Below are 21,491 nucleotides of genomic sequence, written 5' to 3' on the forward strand. Positions count from 1 at the left end.
TGGTTAGATGTGCACATCAGTGTCTGATTACATTCATTTTGTACAATTGTCACCGCCAAGGCCTGCACTGTTGTTTTGCAGGGAAATTCACACAATATTGAAAATGCTCATGTGATCTGTGGGTTTTCTTTGGCCCTTCAGAGTGAGTCACCGATGAATTCCACAAGAACTCGTATGAAATCAACTTACTCATTGGGAGAAAAATCCAGCAGCAATGGATAGCAGAAATTATCAGCACAAAGTTATCCAAACTGTGAAATGGAAGAAGATGGTTAAAAATTTTAACAAAATGAAAGTGGAAATGTTTCCCTCTGCCCACCCTCCCCTCTCCCACAAGTTTGCACAGTCAAATGATGTAAATTGCTGGGCAGGACTGTATTTTACGAGATGCTCTTAATGATGAAGATTTAACTATGGCATTTCAAGTGTGAGAACATGGTGTAGAAAAATGTCACGGAAAGCTTTTAAAAATGTTTTCTGTGGAGCTGGCATTTGAACACTTCAGCAGGGAAAACATTTTCTGGGAGTTTCATTGTACACAGGCTTTTGGCTGGGGATTAAATAATTACATCTAGAAAGTTCCTGGTGTGGCAGGAGCAATAGGGGATAAAGCATTGCACTGTGTTGAAATGTGGGCTATGGGTCACATTTTCCAAATGAGCTCTGCCTCTGCTCCCTACAGAATTATGAGTAGGTTTTTCATGGGTGGAATAGGAGTTTGACATGCCCCCCTGTTTATCATGTTGGACTTCTACTCGCTTTTCCTATTAGCCACATATGGATGTGTTCTGAACTGGGAAGTCTTTGTTATTGAGGAAAACTGACGTTGCCAGCAATACCAGGCAGCAGTCAGACGTGGAGTAAAATGTCAGGCGGAGAGCCAAGAAGGGTGGGTTTGGTACTCCCGACTCCACCACGCCAGCCTCTGCCCCCTTGTAAGCTAGTAGACTAGGAGCGTCCTCTCTTATCTCAACTCGCTCATTGGCCTGCTCTGGGATTGACAGCTCCCTGATTTCTCTGGACATCAAATTTCCTAAGTAAATTTACATGATGTAAATAAAACTGGGGTAGTAGGATTTAATCCTTTGGGATGCTAATTCAGGGGTTGAAATATTCTACCATTTGGTGGCTCACAGATGTAGAAAAGACCCATACACACAAATAGAATCCAACTGGTGAGGTGCCAGCAAGAGAAATGAAATGTCCTCAGGGCAATTGAGGAAGGCTTCCCAGAGCAGAGTGGGTGTAATGGATTCTGAGGCTTGGCGAGGCTTTTCTCCAGCAGGGATGGCGATGAACGATGTAGGTGAAGGAAGGATACTGATGGGGGTGCGGAAACGCAGACCTTGTCAAGGGAACGAGAGGACAGATCTTCCCTGACCAGGCCAGAAGATGCCGCGTGGAGAAGCAGCCCTAGAATGTCGTCTGCTGAGACAGCACTACAAGTCTCACCTGCTAGAGTCGAGTCATTGCGTTGGTGTTTGGGTCTCACTGTGGATGCTGATCGACATTCTTGTGCATCTTTGGCTCCAGAATCCTGTGATGCTGCAGTTCCATGTGAGGGATCATGATAGTGTCACGTAGATAGGGTGACCTATTTGTGAATGCAGCTGCCTTTAGATCTCAGCAACTTACTCTTTTCAGTTAGTAAAAGCTCTCTCACTGGTAGTTGCCCAGGAAAGAGTAATCACCAAATGTACCTTCCCTCTCTTAGTAGCTAGTTTTTTTTTTTTTTAATTTATTTTTTATTTATTTATTTGACAGGTAGAGTTATAGACAGTGAGAAGGAGAGACAGAGAGAAAGGTCTTCCTTCCATTGGTTCACCCCCCAAATGGCCACTATGGCCGGCGCTGTGCCGATCTGAAGCCAGGAGCCAGGTGCTTCCTCCTGGTCTCCCATGCGGGTGCAGGGCCCAAGCACTTGGGCCATCCTCCACTGCCCTCCCTGGCCACAGCAGAGAGCAGGACTGGAAGAGGAGCAACTGGGACTAGAACCCAGCGTCCATGTGGGATGCCAGTGCCCCAGGCGGAGGATTAACCAAGTGAGCCACAGCACCGACCCCTCAGTAGCTAGTTTTGCCTACTAACTATCCCTTCACATCTGAACTCCTCAACATCTTCTGGATTTTTGCATATTGTATTTGAAAGTTGTAAACATTTATAAGATTGGGCTGGTGCCGCGGCTCACTAGGCTAATCCTCTGCCTGCGGCGCTGGCACCTGGGGTTCTAGTCCCGGTCGGGGCGCCGGATTTTGTCCCGGTTGCCCCTCTTCCAGGCCAGCTCTCTGCTGTGGCCCGGGAGTGCAGTGGAGGATGGCCCAAGTCCTTGGGCCCTGCACCCCATGGGAGATCAGGATAAGCACCTGGCTCCTGGCTTCGGATCAGCGCGGTGCGCCGGCCGCGGTGGCCATTGGAGGGTGAACCAATGGAAAAGGAAGACCTTTCTCTCTGTCTCTGTCTCTCTCTCACTGTCCACTCTGTCAAAAAAAAAAAAAATTATATCGGTCAATTTATCCTCCGCATTTTAATCCCAGTTGTGTAATGGAAAGAGAGTGTCAGAAGATTTGGTTACAGTGTCAAGTGCTGCCTCTTCAAGTGCTTACTCTTCCTGGGTATCATTTCCTCTTTATATAGAGCACAGACTATATTTGTATATATAGCAATCAATTTATGAAGTGTTCTTGCTGCTTTTGCCTAATTAGCCTGATATTGAGTAATATCAGTTGAACCATATTTGATGATCCTGTCTTCTTCATCTCTTTTCATTTGTAACACATTGTGGGATGTCTGGTTTTTAGTAGGCACTCAATGAAAATCACTGAGTAATGAAATGGAACACATCCAGTATATTACTATATTTTAAATACTAATTTTTTTAACAAAAAAGCACATAGAAGCAACAAATTAAATTCCCTGAAGCAGTACAAATGTGTTTGTGCTCAGAATTGACACAGGAACTTTTAAAAGAAGACAGCAAACCTAACTGCAGGGCAAAAGTAAACCAGATCGCTACATATTGTGACTGTGGTTCTTTTTTGATGTAATATTGAAATGCTTGAAGACATAAATTATTTTTTCATGGTGATAATTAGTGGCTACTAAAATTGTTATTTATCTTATTACCCACTTAGGTAAGAATTTTAAGCAGTAGTCATCTTGATTACATTTTTCAGAGTTTGGAGCCCTCTGTACTTTAATTTTTCTTTTTCATTTGTTACCTTGCTTGAACTGAAGTATTTCTATGATGATGTACATTTTCAACGGTTTACTATCTGGGGACTGCACTGCGGACGAGCTGTCGACATTGAGAGTGGGTGTCAGCGTGGGTGGGGGAAGGGTAGCAGCTTGCAAGGAGAATGGGGGCACGAGTGGATCTGGCATCCAAATGAAAAGACTGCAGACTGACCTCAGCTCGTGTTTCTGTTTTCTTCTTTCAAGCCGGATCTTAGGAATGATTCAAAAGATACTGTAAATACATCTAAAGCAGTAGTCTGGGAGAATGGCATAAGTACATCAGACAGTTTGAAGATCTCCTGAAAGACTGAAAACGATTTGACTTGGATTACTGGAAAACGTAGACATTAGAACCATGTGTGAGTGGCAGGAGCTGTGCCAGACGTGCTACCGTGCATGTAAGAACGGGGATGCATGCGCAGAGGGGACCCTAGAACAGCCCTGGGGTTTGCGTTTTCTGACATCCAGTTAGGTCGAGCAGTGGAAGCCATGTGTGCGTCTCTGGGCCAGAGCAAAGAGAATAGAGGCAGGGAGTCTCTGGACTTCTTGGGGACAGCCAGTGCATAGAGAGTCTTCACTCCTGAAAGGTGAGCTGTTGGCGCCTTGCATCTGGTAGGTCTCACCTGTCTCCGAGTAGCTGTCAGAGAGCTGAGTAAACTCAACCAGCCCCGGTGGCTGGGCAGTTTAGGAAACCAAAAAAGATGTGCTGACTTCCAAGAATATCACACCTTAGAAAAATGCACCATATAAAAGGAGTCCTCAAACCTGATTAATTAAGACATGAAACTACACAATTAATAATAGAATATCAGAACTGCAACAAGAAGCAAAAATGAATAGATATTCAGGGAAAAATACATTTTATAAAACGAGAGCCAACTACTATTTGCCAAAATGATTATCTAAAACGGAGTGGAAATATCTGAACTTAGAGTAAGAAACTCAGCAGATGAGCTGTTAGTAAATTTGTGACTTGGAAGTTCAAACCCAGAGATTATCCCAGATTATACAGAAAACAAATGTATACTGAATGTGAAAGAACAGTTGTGAGCCTGGAAGAACAGGTAAAGATGGAAATTTTCTCTAATAGGTGTTTGTTTAAATTTTTTAAAATTTAAAATTAAAATTTTAAAATCCTGAAGATTGGCCATCAGCCAAGGTTTCAGTGTGAGGCTAGAACTCGGCAGTCCTGCATCACTCAGTGATGGGGACGCACTCTGACGTTTGTCATTGTGGGACTGAGTTCTGCAGACGACTGTAACACTGTGGTAAGTAGTTGTACGTCTAGGTGTTTCTAAACCTGGAACAGGTGCAGCAAAAAGAGAAATGATTTGCAAGAGCAGTGCACTTCTAGGACAGGACATTGGTCTGGAGTGAGTGAATGTGGACCACCATAGCATTCTACTGCTTGACACTGAAGTTACACACTAAGACGATTTTAATTTAAGTTTTTTTTTTCTAATTATAAGCCTTAGCTTACCGTAACTTCATTGCTTTGTGAATATGAATTGTTTTCAAATTTTTGACTCTGGTATAATTATACTTAAAACACGAACACATTGTACGTGTTTGTATAATATTTTCTTCCTTTATATTCTTTTGCTTTTTAACCTCTTTGTTTTTAACACATCAAAAAAAAAAAAAAAGACACAGACACATTAGACTAGAGTGGTAGAGAGCCTTTTTCCTGCTAATGGCCATTTGGATATTTATGACATCATGCATGGACCATACAAAATTATCAACTAAAAAATAGGCTGCTATACAATTAGTGAAGTTCGAGTCCCACCTGTGGTAGTCTTGGTGGCCCACGGAGCGCACATTCCTCACCCTGGTAGACCTTCAAGGGGTCACGATCATCAATATCTATGTCAGTATCTTCTGTCTCTGCAGTTCATGCCGTCGGAAGGTCTTCACTGGCAGTAATGTGTGTGGAGCTGTCATCTGCTGTGGTAACAATGCCTTCCTTTCTCTACCTCCGGAAGGGCCCACCTGGTGCTATTGGACAGTTAATTTTTTAAATAAATTATAAGAAGAACACAGTAAAGATAATGATTAAAAGTACTGTATATTGGCCGGTGCCGTGGCTCACTTGGCTAATCCTCCTCCTGCAGCACGGGTACTCCGGGCTCTAGTCCTGGTTGGGGTGCCGGATTCTGTCCCAGTTGCTCCTCTTCCAGTCCAGCTCTCTGCTGTGGCCTGGGAGTGCAGTGGAGGACGGCCCAAGTGCTTGGGCCCTGAACCCACGTGAGAGACCAGGAGGAAGCACCTGGCTCAGTAGTGGCTATTTGGGGGGTGAACCAATGGAAGGAAGACTTTTCTGTCTGTCTCTGTCTAACTCTGCCTGTTTTTTTTTTTTTTTTTTAAAGTACTGTATATTAAGTGCATAAACAGGTGTTTATCAAATATATACTGTATATACTTGTATGTTCTATGCATTATATAACTGAAAGCACAATAAGGCCATTTATACTAGAATCACTAAAACACTTCAGGAATACATTGCAGAGTGATAGTACAACTTCTGTCTTGTCCCTGGGCCGTAGGAATTTTTCAGCTCCATTGCTGTCTGTGGGACTGCTGCTGTATTTGTGTGTGGGCCGTCACTGAAACGTCATCAGGAAGTGCATGTCTGTACTGCCTTGAGTGTAGGTCAGATGGGTGGGGCTTCAGTTCTGCTTTAACCCAGCATGCACCAAATACAATTCCCACACTGGTTTTTATATTTGGAATGATAGTTAATGGCAAATGTGGAGCCATTTATGTCTAGCATCCTGGATTTTTAAGATTGTTGGGTCTTTTACCATTATCTCAAATAGAGAATAATTTTTAGCAACTTTCTGCTTTTTTCAAAGCTTTCATTAAAAACAAAGATGCTTTGACAGGCATCTCACTGGTGATAATATTTGGCATTTGATTAAATTATGTGGCTACAAAATGTTGTGCCACCGTGTGTCCAAGCAAGTATGGCTGATTTGGGAGACAGGCCCCTCATGGAGACGGAGCTAAGCAAGCAGACAAGGGAAGAGTCCATTCTCAAGAATTCAGTTTGTCGCTTGCGTCTGGAACAGATTTCTCAGACGGTGTGCGAAGTGTCAGTGCGGTGATGCGGGTCGCTTGGTGTAAGCAGTTGGTTAGGTGAAGGGTTAGAAATCTCTGGTGGTATGAACAGTTTCTGTGAGACACAGAGCTTCAGGTGGGAGTGCCACCACCAAACTCAGTGTCCGTGGTAGGATGCAGAGGACTGCAGCAAAAGAGGAATCCCTGCAAGTCTGATAAGGACAGATTCTCTTCAGTAGGCTAAGTGTCAGGCTGACGTTCGAGGATCGAACCACTGATGCTGGATGCTGGAGGATCTGGCAGATTTAGAATCCCGAGTACAAATGATTTTCGAACCCCGTATTATACATTTAGCCAAGCTAGCGTGAAATACGAGTCTAAAATACAATCATTTACAAAATTAGGAGGAGTCAAACTTTTCCACACAGGATTTCCAGAACCGTGTACAATTATTTGTCTTCCTCTAACACCTGTTCCCTGTTTCCAAGAGATAACCAGTGCTGTTTCTAGAGTCTGAGCTGGAAGAACTAGATGAATAAAGCAATTTGCCTACAGAAATTTATGATTTTTTTCATTTTTTTTTTTTTTTTGACAGACAGAGTGGACAGTGAGAGAGAGAGACAGAGAGAAAGGTCTTCCTTTGCTGTTGGTTCACCCTCCAATGGCCGCCGCGGCTGGTGCGCTGCGGCTGGCGCACCGTGCTGAGCCGATGGCCGGAGCCAGGTACTTATCCTGGTCTCCCATGGGGTGCAGGGCCCAAGCACTTGGGCCATCCTCCACTGCACTCCCTGGCCACAGCAGAGAGCTGGCTTGGAAGAGGGGCAACCGGGACAGAATCTGGCGCCCCAACCGGGACTAGAACCTGGTGTGCCGGCGCCGCAAGGCGGAGGATTAGCCTAGTGAGCCACGGCGCCAGCCGGATTTTTTTCATTTTTTTAAAAAATTTTATTTGAAATGTTGAAAGAGAGAAAGCATGTGCCACATATTTCCCACGTGCTGACTCACGACCTGAATGCCCACAACCACCAGGGCTGGACTAGGCTGAATCTAAGAGCTTGTACACATTCTGGGTCTCCCTTGTAGGTGCCAGGGAACCAAGTACTTGAGCTACTTCCCAGGGTTAGAGTAGCAGCAAGCTGGATTAGAAACAGAGTAGCGGATACTCAGAACAGCATACTTGGCCGGCGCCGCGGCTCACTATGCTAATCATCCGCCTTGTGGCGCCGACACACCGGGTTCTGTCCCGGTTGCCCCTCTTCCAGCCCAGCTCTCTGCTGTGGCCCAGGAGTGCAGTGGAGGATGGCCCAAGTGCTTGGGCCCTGCACCTGCATGGGAGACCAGGAGAAGCACCTGGCTCCCGGCTTCGGATCAGCGTGATGCGCTGGCCACAGTGCGCGCTGGCTGCAGCGGCCCTTTGGGGGGTGAACCAACGGCAAAAGGAAGACCTTTCTCTCTGTCTCTCTCTCTCACTGTCCACTCTGCCTGTCAAAAAAAAAAATATAAATAAAAAACGCAAAAAACAACACAACAGCATACCAGTATGGGATGAAGGTGTCCCAAATAGCAAATTAACCACGTGTCCCAAATAGCAAATTAACCACGTGCCCAACCCAATTTATAGCTATTTAAACTTATCCACTACGTACACTCGTGAGATTATTGTAGACTGAGTGCATAGTAACATTGTCCTATTTTTTAAAATCTGATTGCAAACATTTGTCATGATCCAGGTATTTTAGTGTCAATAGGCATTTGATTGGTTCCAATATTTTCTTCCTATGAACAGTGCTAAGTATATAGAAGTCTGGATATGCCATGTTGCCTATGTGATACAGATCTGTCTTGGGGCTTTTGGAGATACTACCTGATAGCACCCTGCAGAAATGGTGCCCCTGTACACTCCCAGGCCAGCAGACGTGGGAGTGCATTTTCTCCCTGTGCTGTCGCAACTGTCGGTGGTGGTAGTTTTTTTTTTATCTTTATTTTGCCTAATAGATAAAAAAAAAACCTTAACATAGATTTTGTTTTGCTTTTCAACATATTTTTTATGTTTATTCTCATTTCTTTCCTGTACATTTTCTGATCATACATTCTATTCATTTTCTATTATTTCTTATTCCAGAGCTCCTAATGTATCAGTATTTTTAAAACACGGTGAATCACAAAATAATACATGCTAAGTATAGAAAGTTTAGAAAATAGGTCAGTCATCTGTAATCTTACCATCCAGAGATGACCTTGGTTAACTTGGTTAACTCTCTAGGGTTTATGCTGTAAAGGAAAGAAAAATATCAACTAAGTTTTCACATTTTTAAAAGATTAGTGGTAAGGTAGGAAAGGTGACTTCTCAAACACCACTTTGGTTCATAAGATTGGCACAAACTAGGCAGATTGAAAATTTCCCCTGGAAATGGTTGAGGAGCATTTAATCTTACATCATACACATGGTAGGAAAGGAAACTGGCAGTTTCTTGTATCGTATCTATTAACGTTTTAAACGTGCTTACCCTTTGCAGCAATTCTGCTTGCAGGCATCACTTTTATGTATGCGAAAGATGCTTGGAAGCCTGTTCACTGGAACATCAGCACCGTGAATATTCATCCGTGTGCTGTGCTGAAGCCCCTGAATCAGCAGGTAGAAGAGGCAGTTCGTGGCTTGAAGGCATTTGCTGTTTTGAAGGACTGTTTCTTTGCCCCAATTTCTTGTCTTGCTTTTGCTCATCACAGTTCTATGATTTAGCAAATGCTCAGTGTCTTCTTATTGATGTAATAACTGGTCTTTTAGTGCATATATCTTTAAGGCATTGACTCGGGTCCCACTTTAACATTTAGAATGGCCTGGATAATACAGTGAGATGTGGGAAAAGTTTCTGTATTTAGAGTGGAACAATATGCAGATACTTCTGTCTTATTTAAGGAAGTGATAGAGTCTAACAGAGTCATGCAGCTATAGAGTGAACTACTTTGCATGATAAAGATCAAAAATCAGTTTAATCATTTGTTAATCTATGTCTTAGTTCCTTGGAAGAATTCATTCATGAGCCAATTTTGTCAGAAGAAATTTTAATTTAATAATAGATGTGCTCATTTATCAGAGGTTTGCTAAATGAATTATAAGCATAGTAATCTTTTATAATAAAGAAAAATTTTATAGGAGTAAAAATATTTTTATGCAACACTAAAATAGAGCACGATTATAATGAGCTCACACATAATTGAATATTTCTGCTTGATTGCAATTACACTTTTAAAAATTACTAATCAAAGAAGTTCCTGTTACCCAGCAGATGAGAAGCACGTTAAACTAGAGAAGTGATCCTGATGTCTTTGGGGGCAGGGAAGCCAGTAGGCCCTCTTGGATTATGATCTGGGGTTTTTCCTGAGAAGCAGCTTTCAGGTTGCTGTAGCCAAGTGAGGATCATAAAGTGACGCAGAGTGCAGTTAGGGTGCAGCTTCAGTCAGCATATCATCTTGTCCCCATCTCATCTCTATTCTAGTGCCAAGCCCTCTGCAGGGAGAAGTGAGAAAATGGGAGCGCAGCCCTTCCAAGGCTTCCCAGTTATCTTTACAGATGATTACGTGCGGCCGTAGGGAGGACCTTGGGGACGAGACAGTGTAATACTTGCCTTTCCCAGTAAGAGATTTCATTTCATAACTAATAGACACGGATCTGTGATAAATTATTAACTATCTGGAACTTAGATGAACGGGAGGGAGCTGAACAGCTCAGGCCAATTTTATTAAATGTGTTTGCTTTCCTGTTGTTTTCCATTAAAAAATGATCTAAACATATTTTTTTTTTTTCTTCACAAGTAGTCAAATGACAAACATAAGGATGGTTTGTCCCAGGTAGTCTCCTTGCTGCAGCCTGGTTTCTTCTAAAGTAAATGGCCTCTTTGACAGCGAGCCAGCGTATCAGCCTTAGCAGGCTTCCTGTTGTCTTGTTTCTGAAAGTGTGTTGTGTAGATACCTGCATCAGTGTCCAGGCAGTGAGCGGGGTGGGTTTGTCAATGAGGGATAGTTGAGTGTTCTCCACTAAAAATCAGAATCCTAGCTTGAACATCAAACCTAATGTGTTTTAAAAGAATCCCAAGAATGTGATTCTTTATTTTTTTTTTTTTTAAGATTTTATTTATTTGAGAGGTAGAGAGAAAGGTCTTCCATCCACTGGTTCACTCCCTAAACAGCTGCAAATGCCAGGAGCTGAGCCAATCTGAAGGCAGGAGCCAGGAGCTTCTTCCGCGTCTCCCACATGGGTGCTGGGGCACAAGCAGTTGGGCCATCTTCTGCTATCCCAGGCCATCAGGCCATAGCAGAGAGCTGGATTGGAAGAGGAGCAGCCCAGACTAGAACCTGCATCCCAATGGGATGCTGGTGCCACAGGCAGATGATTAACCTACTGTACCACAGTGCTGGCTCCAATAATGTGATTCTTTTTTTAAAAAATTTTTTTTTGACAGGCAGAATTAGAAAGAGAGAGAGACAGAGAGAAAGGTCTTCCTTTTGTCCGTTAGTTCACCCCCCAAATGGCTGCTATGGCCGGCATGCTGCGCTGATCTGAAGCCAGGAGCCAGGTGCTTCCTCTTGGTCTCCCATGCGGGTGCAGGGCCCAAGCACTTGGGCCATCCTCCACTGCCCTCCCGGGCCACAGCAGAGAGCTGGACTGGAAGAGGGGCAAGCGGGACTAGAACCCGGTGTGCCGGTGCCACAGGCGGAGGATTAGCCTAGTGAGCCGCGGCGCCGGCCAAGAATGTGATTCTTATGAAACTAAAATGTGAAGGCAGCCACTCTTCTAGTGGCTCCGAAATGACAGGTTAGGCTCCTCGGTGACTGGATTTCTGTCCACCAAGCTTCAAACCCTACCCTACAGCTCTTGTATGAATTTTAATCCTTGCATTCTCCTTTTCTCAGCTCGAATTATAGTAAACGTGGACTTCTGCCATGCTTACCTTCCAGCATCCTCCCGAGAGCCACTCAGGTGTCATTGAGCTAATAGGTTTATGGATTTCAAATTAATTAGCTATGAACTGACGGGGAGATAACGTGAAGGAACGTTGATGCCAGGGTAAATGTTTTCCTGTACAACTTATGAAAAATTATATAAACGTTGAAATCTGCTTCCCATTCTAGAATCTGGAGATAAACAGAGCTAAATTATTTTAAGCCATCATCAACAGTTTAATGGGTAATTTAGCAGGAGACTTACTCCAGCTGTTTCACAATACTTACTGAAACACAATAAAATTTATCAGAAATAAAGGAAGAAACATCCTTGGACTGACAGGGACCACCAAGTTCAGATATGAATAAGTAAAGATTAAGACACATTGTAAAGGAATATTTGAAAACCGGTGATTAAGAGAAAATTGTGGCCGGTGCCGCGGCTCACTAGGCTAATCCTCCACCTGCAGTGCTGGCACCCCGGGTTCTAATCCCAGTCAGGAAGCCGGATTCTGTCCCGGTTGCTCTTCTTCCAGGCCAGCTCTCTGCTGTGGCCCGGGAGTGCAGTGGAGGATGGCCCAAGTGCTTGGGCCCTGCACCCCATGGGAGACCAGGAGGAAGCACCTGGCTCCTGGCTTCGGATCGGTGCAGCGCGCTGTCCGTGGTGGCCATTTTGGGGGTGAACCAATGGAAGGAAGACCTTTCTCTCTGTCTCTCTCTCTCACTGTCCACTCTGCCTGTAAAAAAAAAAAAAAAAAATTGTAAAGTGTTGTGACAGGTCATCTAAACTAAAATGGCAGGGCAGCATGGTCAGGTTAAAGACACCTTTGAAATGCATAAAATTAATAGAATATTTTAAATGACAGGTATAAAATAGCATATCTACCTAATCATTCACATTCTGAGAACTTAGATGTCACAATTCCCATGAAACTTTAGAATTTACAGGCAGAATAAGTGGGTAGAAGGAGTAAACAGGCAAGTAATTATATCAGCTAATCAGAGTGGTGCATTCGGTTATCTCCCTAATAATTTGGATTTTGAATATGTATACTAGCAAGTGATATATGATAGGTGCATTTCCATTATAAAATTATTATCGGGGCCAGCATTGTGGCCCAGCGCGTTAAGCTGTGAGGCCATTGTTCCATGTGGGCACGAATTTGAGTCCCAGCTGCTCCACTTCCAGCCCAACTCACTGCTGATGCGCCTGGGAGGTCAGCAGAGGATGGCTTAAGTCCCTGGGCCCCTGCCATCCAGGTGGGAGACGCAGAAGAAGCTCTTGGCTCCTGGCTTTGGCCTAGCCCATCCCTGCCTGTTGCAGCCATTTGTGGGGTAGGCCAACAGAGGGAAGATCTCTCTCTGTCTCTCTCTGTGATTCTGCCTGCAAATAAATCAATAAATATTTTTTAAAGTATTTTTTTTTAATTTTTATTCTTTTTGACAGGCAGAGTGGACAGCGAGAGAGAGAGACAGAGAGAAAGGTCTTCCTTTTTGCTGTTGGTTCACCCTCCAATGGCCGCCGTGGCCGGTGTGCTGCGGCCGGCACACTGCGCTGATCGATGGCAGGAGCCAGGTGTTTCTCCTGGTCTCCCATGGGGTGCAGGGCCCAAGCACTTGGGCCATCCTCCACTGCACCTCTGGGCCACAGCAGAGAGCTGGCCTGGAAGAGGGGCAACCGGGACAGAATCCGGCGCCCCAACTGGGACTAGAACCCAGTGTGCCGGCACCGCAAGGCGGAGGATTAGCCAATTTAGCCGCGGCGCCGGCCTTTTTTAAAGTATTATCAATAAATATTTTCATTTGCCAAATTCATAGATGGGGATTAAATTATGGACGCTGGAACTTACATGTCTAGGACCTGTGTATTTTCTGACTGCTTATACTCAGGCAGAGAAAATAAATAGAACTTTAAATTTTATTGCGTTGAAACAGAAAACCAGGGTAATTCACTATGGAAATAACAATCATGCATAAATACATGGATAACAGTCATGTATATATATAAATAGCAATCATACAAAATTTGAGCAATTCATTGTGAAAACAGCTGCCCTCTTAGGACTATTCTTAGTGTCTCAGTTTGGGTACTCACATGGCTAATTCCTCTGTCTCTAAGCTCTCTAATTGGAATTTTCTAAGTTCAAAGTCCATAATTCTATTTAGTAATTTTTAAAAGTATTGGATTGATATATTTTTTAAAGATTCATTTATTTATTTGAAAAGCAGGGTTACAGAGAGAGAGCGAGAAGTGCAGAGAGATTTTCTTTCTTCACTCCTCAACTGGCTGCAATGGTCAGCGCTGGGCCAGGCTGAAGCCAGGAACTCATCTGGGACTTCCACGTGAGTGGCAGGGCCCCAAGTACTGGGCCATCTTCTGCTGGTTTCTCAGGTGCATTAGCAGGGAGCTGGATTGGAAGTGGAGCAGCTGGGACTTGAACTGGTGCACATATGGGATGCTGGGGCTGTAGTCGGTGGTCTAATCTGCTGCACTACAGCACTGGCCTCTGAATTGATGTTTTAGAATAAAAGTCCCCCCATAGAATTTTTCAAAGTGTAGTCTAATTATTTTATAGTAGCACATATTCATGGGTATGTCAAGCAGATTTTTCTAGGATAAATCATTATTTGAAATGAAAATTTGAAAACAGTACTGTGAATAGTTCTCTGCTAACATCTTTTTTGAAGTGTGATTCACATCCCATAAAATCATGTATTTGCAGGGTACAATTTAATGATTTTTAGTACATTTATAGAATTATGCCATCACTTTAATTTAGTTTTATAACATTTCCGTCAACTCAGAGGGTCTTCTGTAACCACTTAACATTGCAAGTAAATGGAATAGGTTTTTGTGTTGGATTTTCACTTAACCAATATTTTTGAAGTTCATCGCCCTGTTTTTGGTTCTCTACATGCTAGCATTTACCAGTAGATCATTATTTTTTTTTTCTTTTAAAAACAACATTTATTTATTTGAAAGGTGAAATTATAGAAAAAGGGGAGGAGAAGAGGTAGACCAAGAGAGGTATTCCACGCAATGGTTCATCCCCAAATTGGCCACAATGACAAGAGCTGGGTAAGGTGAAGCCAGAAACCAGAGCCTCCAAGGGGTCTCCCATGTGGATACAGGGGCCCAGGCACTTGGACCATCCTCTGGTGCTTTCCCAGGGATCTGGGTTGGAAGCGGAGCACCCATATGGGATGGCAGCATTGTAGGTGGTAGCTGAACTCACTTTGCCAGAATGGCAGCCCCTAATTTTTTTTTGATGAATGAAATTCTCTTGTTTGGAAATACCGCAATTTATCTATGGATCCATTGATGGGTATTTGGATTGCTCACATTTTTTGGTTATTATGAATAATACTATCAACATTTGTGTACAAGTCTGTGTGTGTGTGTAGATACGCAGGAGCAGATGATCAGTAGTGAAATCTTAGAGTGATTGTATGTTTAATATTTAAGGATGGACAAATTCTTTTTCAGAGTACTGTAGTGTGTTACATTCCTATCAATCATGTATGAGGTTTACACTCATCTGTGCTTCCTTACTAAATAATTAGAATTAAGTTGAGGCTGGCGCCGCGGCTCACTAGGCTAATCCTCTACCTAGCGGCGCCAGCACACCGGGTTCTAGTCCTGGTCGGGGCGCCAGATTCTGTCCCGGTTGCCCCTCTTCCAGGCCAGCTCTCTGCTGTGGCCAGGGAGTGCAGTGAAGGATGGCCCAAGTGCTTGGGCCCTGCACCGCTTGGGAGACCAGGACAAGCACCTGGCTCCTGCCTTCGGATCAGCGCGGTGCGCCAGCCGCGGCGGCCATTGGAGGGTGAACCAACGGCAAAGGAAGACCTTTCTCTCTCTGTCTCTCTCTCTCACTGTCCACTCTGCCTGTCAAAAAAAAAAAATAATAATCTTTTCAGTTTCCACATCATAGTCACTGATTTCTTTTTTGCTGAACAAATTTTTCCTTTAATATTAGAATGCACTGAAGTTTTTAAAGTTCATTACCAAAAAATCTGTACTTTAAAATATAGGCTCAGAGATCATTAGCTTCATAGGATATATATCCTTAGAGACATTTTTTTAACTTTGTGCTTTCATTTGAAATTTCATTTCAATTACTCGGGTGTAATTTTTTTCTTTTTGGCTTTATTTTTTCAAGTATAATATGAAATGCCTATTCAGAACTTTGCCCACATTTCACTTAGGTTATTTTACTGTTTAGCTTTTAGAGTTTTTTAAATATACTACAAATATAAACTGCTTATTAGATATGTGATTTGCTAATATTTTCTTTCAGTCTGTGAGTATCTACTTGCTTTCTTAAGTGGGTCTCAAAGCCAGTTTATAAAACTGGGTAATATTTACTTTATTGTTTTCTTTCTTTTACTGAGTGACTTGATTTTGCAACTAAGGAAGTCACAAGGACTTTCTCCTATGTTCTGTCCCATGATTTACATTTATACGTCAGTCCAAGATTCAGCTGTTTTTGTATGTGGTGTGAGGAAAGGATCTAAATTTGTCTGGCAGTACATATCTGTCAACATCCTTTGTTGAAAACATCATGCTTTCCTTATAAAATGCAATAAATAGCATGTTGGCCAAAAATGAATTGCCAATAAATGTAATTTAAGACTTTATTTTTGAACTTTTAATATAGTTCTTTTAAGTTCCAGGTTTATCCCCCCCCCCCCTTTTTTTTTGACAGGCAGAGTGGACAGTGAGAGAGAGAGACACAGAGAAATGTCTTCCTTTTGCCGTTGGTTCACCCTCCAATGGCCGCCACGGCTGGTGTGCTGCGGCCGGCGCACTGCGCTGATCCGAAGGCAGGAGCCAGGTGCTTCTGGTCTCCCATGGGGTGCAGGACCCAAGCACTTGGGCCATCCTCCCCTGCCTTCCTGGGCCACAGCAGAGAGCTGGCCTGGAAGAGGGGCAACCGGGACAGAATCCGGCGCCCCGACCAGGACTAGAACTTGGTGTGCCGGCGCTGCTGGGTGGAGGATTAGCCTAGTGAGCTGCGGCACCGGCCCCAGGTTTATCCTTATGTCAGCTCCATACTGTATTGACTTCTGTAGCTTTATAGTGCTTTGAGTCTGGGAAATGTAGGTATTTCAACTTTTATTTTTAAATATTTGTTTAAAAACTTGTTTTGGTGACTTTGAATGTATTTCTGTACAGATTATAGAATCAGACCATCAGTATCTGCAGAGAATCTAATGTGGCTTTGACAGGGTTATACTGAATCTAAAATTCAGTTTTCAGTGAGCTTCCACCTTAAACCACACAAAAACTTTTGTTTTTTCCCTTTCAGTCAATCATTCAGGGACAGTCTGAATATGCCACTTGACCAACAAGGACTAAAGTTAGCTGATAGCCCATGTTACAATGTTTAATACGGTTGCCTTCAAGCCACTCACTTGATTTAAAGTTCACAAAGGATTTATGAGAGCGCGTAACCTGAGACCCCTTTTGGAGATAAACAAATAAGGTAGGCAAAATAGGAGCAGTCTGTCTTCACAGGAGTAGGACAGAAACCCAGGTATCATCCTGTACTGCAGTTTCATTTGTCTGCTGCTGTGAGAAAGATCAAAGTTGTTGTTGTTGTTGTTGTTGTTTTTTAGTTTTTATTTAATAAGTATAAATTTCCAAAGTACAGCTTTTGGATTACAGTGGCTTTTCCCCCCCATAACTTCCCTCCCACCCACATTCCTCCCATCTCCCGCTCCCTCTCCCATTCCAATCATCTCAAGATTCATTTTCAATTATCTTTATATGCAGAAGATCAATTTACTATAAATTAAGATTTCAACAGTTTGCACCCACACAGAAACACCAAGTGTAAAATACTATTTGAGTACTAGTTATAGCATTAATTCACATTGCACAACAGATTAAGGACAGAGATCCTACATGGGGAGTAAGTGCACAGTGACTCCTGTTGTTGATTTAACAATTGACACTCTTGTTTATGGCGTCAGAAATCTCCCTAAGCTCTTGTCATGAGTTGTCAAGGCTATGGAAGCCTTTTGAGTTCGCCAACTGCGATCTTATTTAGACAAGGTCATAGTCAAAGTTGAAGTTCTCACCTCCCTTCAGAGAAAGGTACCTCCTTCTTTGATGGCCTGTTCTTTCCACTGGGATCTCACTCGCAGAGATCTTTCATTTAGGGTTTGGTGGTTTTTTTTTTTTTTTTTTTTTTTTTTTTTTTGCCAGAGTGTCTTGGCTTTCCTTGTCTAAAATACTCTCATGGGCTCTTCAGCCATATCCGAATGCCTTAAGTGCTGATTCTGAGGCCACAGTGCTGTTTAGGACCTCTGCCATTCTATGAGTCTGCTATGTATCCTGCTTCCCATGTTGCATGCTTCGCTCCTTTTTAATTTTATCAGTTAGTATTAGCAGACACTAGTCTTCTTTATGTGAACCTTTTTTTAGACAGTGAGAGAGAGACAGAGAGAAAGGTCTTCCTGTTTCCGTTGGTTCACCCGTCAAGTGGCTGCTATGGCCGGCACATTGAGGCCAACGCGCTGCGCCAATCCAAAGCCAGGAGCCAGCTGCTTCCTCCTGGTCTCCCATGCGGGTGCAGGGCGGGAGGACCTGGGCCATTTTCCACTGCCTTCCTGGGCCACAGCGGAGAGCTGGACTGGAAGAGGAGCAACTGGGACTGAATCTGGCGCCCCAACTGGGACTAGAACCCGGGGTGCTGGCACTGCAGGCGGAGGATTAGCCTAGTTAGCTGCAGCGCCGGCTGCCCCTTTGTCTCTTAATCCTATCATTATGATCAATTGTGAACTGAAACTGATCACTTTGACTTGTGAGATGGCATTGGTACATGCCACCTTGATGGCATTGAATTGGAATCCCGGGACACGTTTAAATTTAACTGAAAAGTGATCCCTGTTAAATATAAGAGTGGGAATAAGAGAGGGAGGAGATGTACAATTTGGGACATGCTCAATCGGACCTGCCCCAAATGGTGGTTAGAAAGATCAAAGTTTTTACAGACAGGGTCCAAAGCAAACAGTACATGCAAGCTGATAAAATCCAAATCAGCCTATTCAGAGTGAATTTCAGTCACAACAGTTCAGTTATTCTCCAAATGTTAAATTTGTATAAATATTATTTTATATGTGTAGTTACACAGAACTAAGGATTCCAGTATAGTACCTTTTATTAAAAACCAAAGTGGTATACTCTTTCAGGTAATGTGGGACTTGAGAGATGATTCCAGTATATAGGAATTATAATTGAGAAAATGATAAAGAAATGAACCTGGGGCCAGCGCTGTGCCAAAGCGGGAAAATCTGCTACCTGCAGTGCCGGCATCCCATATGGGCACCGGTTCTAGTCCCAGCTGCTCCATTTTCAAAGCAGCTCCCCGCTATGGCCTGGGAAAGTAGTGGAAGATGGCACAAGTCCTTGGGCCCCTGCACTTGCGTGGGAGAACTGCAAGAAGTTCCTGGCTCCTGGCTTCAGATCAGCTCAGCTCTGGCCTTTGTGGCCATTTGGGGAGTGAATCAGTGGATGGGAGACACTGCCTCTCTCCCTCTCTCCCTCTCTCCCTCTCTCCCTCTCTTTCTCTCTCTCTCTCTCACCCCAGCCTCTCTGTAACTCTGCCTTTCAAATAAATAAATAAATCTTTTCTTAAAAAAAGAAATTAAGGCCATTAGAAAGTTAACATAGTAGTCATTGATTTAAGAATGATGTAAAGAAACTAGTAAAAGGCAGAAATACCATTTATACAGTAGCCTCCCTTATTCATGGTTTCACTTGCCAAGGTTTAAGTTACCCATGGTCAGTTCTGATCTGAAAATATTGGGAAATTCCAGAAACAGTTTTAAAATTAAATTGTGCATCATTTGGATGGGTATGATGTCCTCTTGTGCAATCCTATTCCATTTTACCAGGAACATGAGTTGTTCGTGTGTATACCATATCCACACTGCATACCCTACCTACCAATTGGTCACCTGGTAGCCTTCTCGGTTTTTAGACTGCCTGTCATGAACACACAGTAACCTGTGTTTACTTAGTAATGGCTCCAAAGTACAACAGTAGTGATGCTGGCAGTTTAATTGCAATACATTGTTATAAGTGTTTTATTTTACAATAGTTACTATTGTTGATCCCTTACTATGTATATGTGTAAGTTAAGCATTGTCACAGTTACATGTGTAGGGGGGAAGACAGTGTGTGTAGGGTTCAGTGCTATCTGTGGTTTCATATTCCTGTGGATCTTGGAAGGTGTCCCTCCATGGGATAGGAGAAGATTGCTGTACTTAATTTCAATAACTGATTTCTCTCATTGTAGCATCTCTTACCTAGTGACATAATATTGTCATCTTAGAACTGATGAAATTTGATATGAAAACAAGGTGAATTCAGTGTCATTTATGAAGGTATTGTTGGAATGATTGTCTTAGAATGGGATGTAACAGGGGATGCCATCTGAATGGATGTATCTAAGACTTCAGTATTAACTAGTAATATATGTAGATATACACAGGGAAGTTTTATAGTCTTTTTAAAAATGCTTGATTTTCTTCTACTTAAGTTTACTGTGAGTCAGGATTATATCAATTTTTTAATAATTTCATACATTAAATCTGTGATTTAAGGGGCAAAATGGTGCCGAAGAATGTTGTCAGGAGAAATGTTTTGGATAGGAAAATGGATAAGACATACAGGCAACCATCACTTGAAAGTAAGGTCCCAATCATAGCTGGTAAAATGGCAAATGAAGAAATACATTTCATTGTAAATTGAATTCCCATTATTTAATTTGCATTTTCATTTTCTGTAGTTCTTTTTTTTTTTTTTTTTGGCTCCCAAGACCTTATATATTTTGTGCGAATTGACACAACTTTCATAAGAAGGAGGTGGAGTCATAAAGGGGTGAGTGGGTGGAGAGGTAAAAGAGGAAAAAGCCATCTACTAATATGTAGAGTGTGGTTTAAGCTTCAGACTATGGAAACCCCTTATTTCCATTTTCATACATCGGAATAACTTACTAAGCTCCCCTGGGGACAGCCTAACCCTGCACATAACTATGGTTTAAAAGGTCCCCAAGCATTTGCCTATAGTTAGCTCAGTGGTAGTATTTTAGTAAGTGTTCTAATAACTTGGCTGCTCTTGCCTTTGGTGGTGGAGGCTCCGCAAGCGCTCAGTGTCCAAATTTTGGGTCCCTATTCACATGGTCTCATGTGTTCATGTTCTGCACCTATTAATAACTCACCATAGGCTTGTGTGAGAATACATCAGACTCTATCTTGGAACTACATGATGCGCTGTCTACTTAATCCTCTCTTTTTCTCCATTACTTTTTGAAGATACACATTCCATCCTGTGTTCAGTGCTTTTATTCCCTCTTGTTCTTTTGAAGCAGGTTATAAATAAGTCTTAGAGAGTTGAGAAAATATAATACAAGTGAAAGTGAAAACAGGGGAGAACTATCACAATAATCTAAATGGCTGTAGTTGTGATGATTCCATAGTACGCAGGCTGTTTTTAAAAGTGCTTTACAGTTTTTAAGCTTTATTTACAAGTTCTTTTGGCTGTAGAATAACTGCACACTTTTTTAGAAAACAAATGATCCATTCAGATGCTTAAGAGTATTCTAGTTTTTAGAAACTAAATTATGTTTTCAAGGTCCTAACTATTGGGATGTAAAGGAGATCAATTTTGTTTTTGTTTTGTTTTGTTTTGTTTTGTTTTGAGGGGAGGAGGTAAATAAAATAAGAAGCTGTAATTTAGTACTACTTTCTTAGTACAAATCAGGTTTCAGCATGTGTATTTTACTTTTTATAATTTGGAATACTTGGTTAACTATCTATTTGGAGACTGCTAGTAAAATGTACATATTTGAAAAAATAAGAATAGTTTTCTGTGCCTTTGTAGTGGTGGGTACTAAATGAGAAGAAATGTCTGCAAGGGACAGAAAAAGGATCAGATTTTTCCACTGATCACACCTCCAAGGACCAGTGGGAAGGGACACCTCTTTTTATCAAATCTCTAAAGGAAAACTAGCAAATGGAGTTCCTGCTGTTTCTATATCAGTGATGTTTAATTATTTATATATTTGAAAACAATGAGAAAGAGAGTGAGCAAGCTTCCATCCACTGGGTCACTCCCCAAATGCCCACAGGAGCTGGGACAGGGCCAGGCTGAAGCCATCGGCCAGGAACCCCATCCAGGTCTCCATATGGGTAACAGGTACCCAAGTATTTGAGCCTTCATCATCGGCCTACAGAGTGTGCGCTAG

At 42.6% G+C, this 21,491-nt stretch overlaps 1 protein-coding gene across 4 annotated transcripts in view; it reads left to right on the forward strand.

Moving 5' to 3' along the window:
* ADAMTS19 (ADAM metallopeptidase with thrombospondin type 1 motif 19) overlaps positions 1-21,491 on the forward strand; it is a 223,286-nt gene that overhangs the window by 2,470 nt on the left and 199,325 nt on the right. The gene's annotated exons all lie outside the window — the stretch shown is intronic.

Source organism: Oryctolagus cuniculus, chromosome 6 (genome assembly GCF_964237555.1).
Source record: "Oryctolagus cuniculus chromosome 6, mOryCun1.1, whole genome shotgun sequence".
Classification (NCBI taxonomy): domain Eukaryota; kingdom Metazoa; phylum Chordata; class Mammalia; order Lagomorpha; family Leporidae; genus Oryctolagus; species Oryctolagus cuniculus.